The sequence below is a fragment of the Arachis ipaensis genome, chromosome B06, assembly GCF_000816755.2.
Source record: "Arachis ipaensis cultivar K30076 chromosome B06, Araip1.1, whole genome shotgun sequence".
In the NCBI taxonomy this organism is placed as follows: Eukaryota; Viridiplantae; Streptophyta; class Magnoliopsida; order Fabales; family Fabaceae; genus Arachis; species Arachis ipaensis.
Window position 1 is genome coordinate 119,606,696 of NC_029790.2, and position 5,546 is coordinate 119,612,241.

The 5,546-nt window shown below is 33.8% G+C and overlaps 4 long non-coding RNA genes across 7 annotated transcripts in view; 2 read left to right on the forward strand and 2 right to left on the reverse strand.

Annotated features, from left to right (window-relative positions):
* Positions 1–2,379, reverse strand: part of LOC110263515 — a 5,421-nt gene extending 3,042 nt beyond the window's left edge. The window contains exon 1 of the long non-coding RNA XR_002349302.1: positions 1,961–2,379. This is a non-coding gene — a long non-coding RNA (uncharacterized LOC110263515). The remainder of the gene's footprint in view (positions 1–1,960) is intronic.
* LOC110263514 overlaps positions 1–2,813 on the forward strand; it is a 5,710-nt gene extending 2,897 nt beyond the window's left edge. The window contains exon 2 of the long non-coding RNA XR_002349301.1: positions 2,376–2,813. This is a non-coding gene — a long non-coding RNA (uncharacterized LOC110263514). The remainder of the gene's footprint in view (positions 1–2,375) is intronic.
* LOC107605004 overlaps positions 3,323–5,546 on the reverse strand; it is a 27,308-nt gene continuing 25,084 nt past the window's right edge. For 3 of the 4 annotated variants that reach the window (XR_002349304.1, XR_002349305.1, XR_002349306.1), the window contains 2 exons: positions 3,766–3,912; positions 3,323–3,591 (listed from right to left, as the gene is read on the reverse strand). This is a non-coding gene — a long non-coding RNA (uncharacterized LOC107605004). The remainder of the gene's footprint in view (positions 3,592–3,765; positions 3,913–5,546) is intronic. The other variant, XR_002349307.1, reaches the window with a different exon arrangement.
* LOC110263516 lies at positions 4,377–4,867 on the forward strand. The gene is made up of 2 exons (XR_002349311.1): positions 4,377–4,602; positions 4,690–4,867. It is a non-coding gene; the product is annotated as an uncharacterized LOC110263516 (long non-coding RNA).

Genomic DNA, 5,546 nt, shown 5'->3' on the forward strand with positions numbered 1-5,546 from the left:
AAAAGAAAATGCATGAGTATGTGAAAAAGTGAGGAATGGGTAGTTAGATTAGTACTTAATTGTATAGGTCATTATATAGGTTAGGTGGGAAAGTTTAAGTTAATCAAAGATTCAAATCCTAAGTCCACTAGCCATATATGATCCTACCTTGACCCTAGCCCCATTACAACCTAAAGAAAAGACCTCATGATACATGTATGCATGCATTGAATAATTGTTGATTGTTAGAAGAAAATCAAATCTTGGAAAGCATGATTAGGGGAGAATTGAGAGAATCAACCCCAAACACCGAGCAACTAGAGTGCAAACACTTCCGGTGAGGGTTCGATGCTCAATTCCTTGATTCCCGGCTTTCATGAGCGTTCTTCTCGCAAGTCTACTTGAACTTCATTTTGATATTCGAATTGGTAGGATTCATGAATCGTTCTATGATCTTGGCCCCACTTGTGCACGTATGACTTGGAGGATTGATTTATTTTTAACCAAGTAGGTAAAACTATTTTGCATTTAGTTGCATATAGTTTAGGTTGCATATAGTTCATTTACATGGAATAAATGTTGATACTCTTTGTTTCTCTCTTGGCTTAAGCATGAGGACATGCTTGGATTAAGTGTGGGGAGGTTGACAAACCCCATTTGTAGGGTTTATCTTGTATTGATTTTTGGGGATTTTATCAACTTTTACCCACATTTATTCAATGAAATAGCATGGTTTTATAACTTCTCCCTTAATTGTGCTTAAGAGTGAAAACATGCTTTTTAGGACTTAAAATAGCTAAATTTAATTCACCTTGATTCTATTAGATGCCTCGATATGTTTGTTAAGTGATTTCAGATTTAGGAAGCAAAGATTGGATTAAGGGAATGAAAAAAAAGCATGTAAAGTTTGAGAACTCATGAAGAAATGATGGAACCAAAAAGCTGTCAAGCCTGACCTCTTCGCACTTAATTGACCATAACTTGAGCTACAGAGGTCCAAATGATGCAGTTTCAGTTGGGTTGGAAAGCTGACATCCGGGGCTTCGAAATGATATAAGATTTGCCATAGTTGCATCGCGCATAGGGGCGCGCACGCGCACGGTACGCGGACGCGCCGATGGTGGCACATGACCCACTTAATGCAAACGTGGCCAGCAATTTTAGAAGCCTTGTGGGCCCAATCCAACTCATTCCTGATGCTATTTAAGCCAAGGATTGAAGGTGGCTAGTGATAATGATGAAGACCCTTGACAACCAAACCTTGCCAAGACCATTTTGTGAATAAAGTTTTCCTACCATTTACTATTCACATTCCTCATCCAAAACCCCAAAATAAACAAGTCCATAACCAATAACAAGAACACTACCCTGCAAGTCCTTTGAGAGACGACCCGAGGTTTAAATACTTCGGTTTATAGATTTTAGGGGTTTGTACTTGTGACAAACAAATTTTTGCATGAAAGGATTATTGTTGGTTTAGAGACTATACTTCAACGAGATTTTATTTGTGAAATTCTAAACCGTCAAAAATCTGTTCATCAGTACTCATCACACATTCACAATCTATCTTATAACTATGAAGTAATAAAAAAATAATTAAGCCTTCATAGATTATTATTCCTTGGTTAAAGTTAAACAACGGATGGTAATGTGCATTTATTTGCGAATGATTTCCATGCTATTATTTTATGTGTGTATGTGATCGTAAATATTTGTTTGCTATAAGGTTTTTAAGATGTGCGGGGTCAAGTCTAGTTTGGTGGGAGTAAAAAGGAACAAATGTGAGTGTTGATGGTAGTAAGCAGAAGGGTAGGTTCAAGGGAATGGCCTTTTCAAAATGAGAGGAAATAAAGGCTTCTATTCATCAATTATGAGAACATGAACAGTTAATTTCCGCTTTGGGGTTGCCAGCAAATTAAAGCATATTTATTTATTTGTTTTCTGTGAAGGAGAAGTCTCATGCTTGTTGGTTTACTGAAACCTAGTTAGCATAATCAATATTCATGCCTTGCACGTGTTTGATATATTGAAAAACACAACTTTTGTCCCACTCTTCAATTTTTACATGTGTATTTTACCCCCAACTTGCACCTGCTTCATCCTAACCTTGATCGCCAAATTAATGATTTCATTTCATAATTTCATTCATCATGTAATTGGAAAATTCTCAACCTATATTAGTTTGGCCTTAACTCTTTATGATATTGAACTAGCATCAGATTATATCCTGTTCCACATAAAAGAACATAAGCATAACTCATTGCAACAGTTAATGTTCTGAAAATTATTTAGATGGATGCCTTAATTTTATGACTAACATCTCGCTTTAGTTCATGGATCACATTCTGCTTTGTTGCTCCATGATATGTATTCCCGGCAGCTTATACATTTTCCAGAGTGCAATTGCAAGAGTTGAAGGGGAATCATGGAAGGAAAGCACATAGATTGCACAAGGGCAGAGCAAGTTCTGAAGTCCCTCAGGATCCTATCACAGCTTCAGTGGTTTGGAATTACGACGATCTATTGGTCCCTGCCACGACGCCTGTGGCAGTGCGCAATCCTCTCCTTGAGGAACAACAACATGAAGTACTCTTGTGGATGCTGCAAGAGAAAAGAAAAATGAAACCTAGGGACCAGGCAGAGAAGAAACAAATCGATAAGGAAAAAGCCATTCTCAAAAGGTTCCTGCGTGCAAAGTCCATACCAAAGGTTTAATGTTTCAAGGCTAGTTCTATTACATGACCATATTAACAAAGTAGGGTTATTTACTTTGCTTTGAATATTTTGTATTATTAGTAGATTGCAATTTAAACAAATATAAGTCTGAGTTTAGTTATTTATCTTGTCTTGAGTCTTTATGTTAGAGGATTATTTATTATTTTGATAAGTTTATAAATTTATTATCTAATATTTAGTATAAATTATATTTAAAAGTTTGTTTGTCTTGCTATCTAATATTTTGTATAAATTTTATTTTGATATTTAAAATTTTATTTGCATTAATTGTCTGCTATTTTTCAATAGAAAAAATAATTAAAAAATGTGGCTATTAAAATCGACAGTAAAGTTGTCGCTTTTTTAAATTTAAAATAGACAAAAGAAAACAAAATATAGACAACGAATTTGTCGGTATTTTAATAATTAAATCGACGGCTCTTTGTCGATTTTATCGAATCAAATATTGACGAAAACGGTGTCGATTTTATTAAGAAGGTAAAATTCTCAAACTCATATTATAGACGGAAAGATTGTCGATTTTAATGAATTATTATCGACGGCCTGGTAAGCCGTCGATTTTATTAGAATTTTGAAAAATCGGCAAGTTTAATAGCGACCTCATCCACCGTCGATTTTTAATATTATCGACAGCCTACCTGTTGATTTTAATGGTGTTTCTTGTAGTGAAACCACCAACATTGTATAGATCAAGATGGCTCCTGCAACTGTCCAAAGTTGCCAGGTAAATGGCTCGGTGAACATCCATGCTGATTCTTCAGACTTTGCTAGAACTAACATTGATAATCTTGATTCTGCATATGGCACAGTGAAGTCCACATATGACAATCTTTTCTCTAGTATGGTAATATCTCCAATAACAGCATCATAAGTCTTCTAAAAATAAAAAAAATAATAAGATACATGGTTGTAATTAGAACACATTAGAATTGTAACATTTTGATAAGTGAACTTGGACATAATTGTTCATTGTAATAGACTTAGTCATATCAATATTACATCATAACATTTTTACATAGATGAAGGTAGAAATAGAAGAACTATTATTACCTCAATTTCTCTAAAACATTAGCTGGCTCTATTGGAAATGTGCAGAAATTAGAAGTAAAAACAATTAGGTGAAAACCAAAAGGTGAGGATACTTCTCATTTCTTTGTCATTGAGTGACTCCAGTGATTTTTAATAGCATTGTTAGCCCTGATTCAATGAAGATAAAATGAATTAGCAGGTTTGTTAAACATTAGGAAGATATCTATCTAGTTGCTTCAGAAAATGCATATGCATTCATCATTTGTTTTTAATCTCTTATTATTCTTCAACTTTTCTTTAATTTGGAATGGCTAGTGATCTATTAGTCACAAAAAATAAGATGTTCACAAACTAAGCTCATACATAAACCATGGTGACTGAAGAAAGAAAATTAACAAAATTCAACAAATGGATAATTATTTCACATTCTGAAATTTGAATCGACAAAGTACTAGACACTTAATTTATAGATATATCTCAACACCTCTGCATCAACAAAGGAGAATAGCCTCTAATGGAAAAAGTTGAACCTAATGATCACCTAAACTGTGAATCCTAACATCATTTTTACTTCATAAAGAAATTAAAATTTTCAATAGAGAATAACAATTTCTCATTTAACTCTATTTACCTTTATAATATATCAAATCAACTTAACTAAACCTCAAATCATTTGCCTTGACCTAAAAAATTTACAAAAGCGGAGTACATTAGAACACAAGAAGCAAGATTGTGTATAACTTCGACAAAAATATATCATCAAATTATCACAACAGCTAATATCTTTTGAAAAATTTGAAGAACTGAAGAAAGCAAAGAACAAGAAAAAATTAGGAATAAATGCAGCTTCAATCGAAGGTTCCAGAGACTCCTGCTTGCTCGCATTCCTGATCTCCTCAGCTAGCGCCACCAAGTCCGTGCTTTGAGTGCTTCAAGTCATCGGAGCAAAAGTAGAACCAATGGCAGAACCCGTCGTAGAAGACGATGCAGAAGCAAAAATCTAAAGCATTAGCTCAACGATCTAAATGGAATCGTCACTGAAATACACGAGAGGCGAGAACTCCACAAATTCTCCATGATCACCTCATCCTCCATTCATAACTCCATCGTCAACGTGTTGATGGAGGAGACTTGTCGGCAATGGCGGCAAGGAGATGAATGGCGGTGGCGATGAAATTGAGATTTTAAGATTTCAGACCCTCCCTCATTTTCTCTCTCGAAGAATTCTTGATTTTTGTTTACTTTTGGTATGGGGCTATGGGTTTAGTGAGTATTTGTTTGGTTTGAGTTTTTTTATAATTAATTTGGTTGAAAATATTATAACAGTGGGAGTTTTTGTTAGTTATTTATAATTGTGACAAATAAAATATACTATGGAGATTTTAATAACTCCCACTAAAAAATTTCTACAAATAAATAAGAATTTTATAGTGGCCCTTGGTGGAAAAATGAAAGAGAGAAAAGAAAACCAAAAGAAAGAAAAATGGAAAAAGAAACAAAAGGAAAACAGATAATATGGAGTAGTTTTTAAATTCTAAATTCTAAATCATATTATTTTTCTCCGTATATGTTTTGTATGTTAAACGGCCGAATAAAAAAAATTCTAAGGGGGAAATAAGAATTGGCCCTTGGTGGAAAAATGAAAGAGAGAAAAGAAAACCAAAAGAAAGAAAAATGGAAAAAGAAACAAAAGGAAAACAGAAAACAGATAGTAGTTTTTAAATTCTAAATTCTAAATCATATTATTTTTCTCCGTATATGTTTTGTATGTTAAACGGCCGAATAAAAAAAATTCTAAGGGG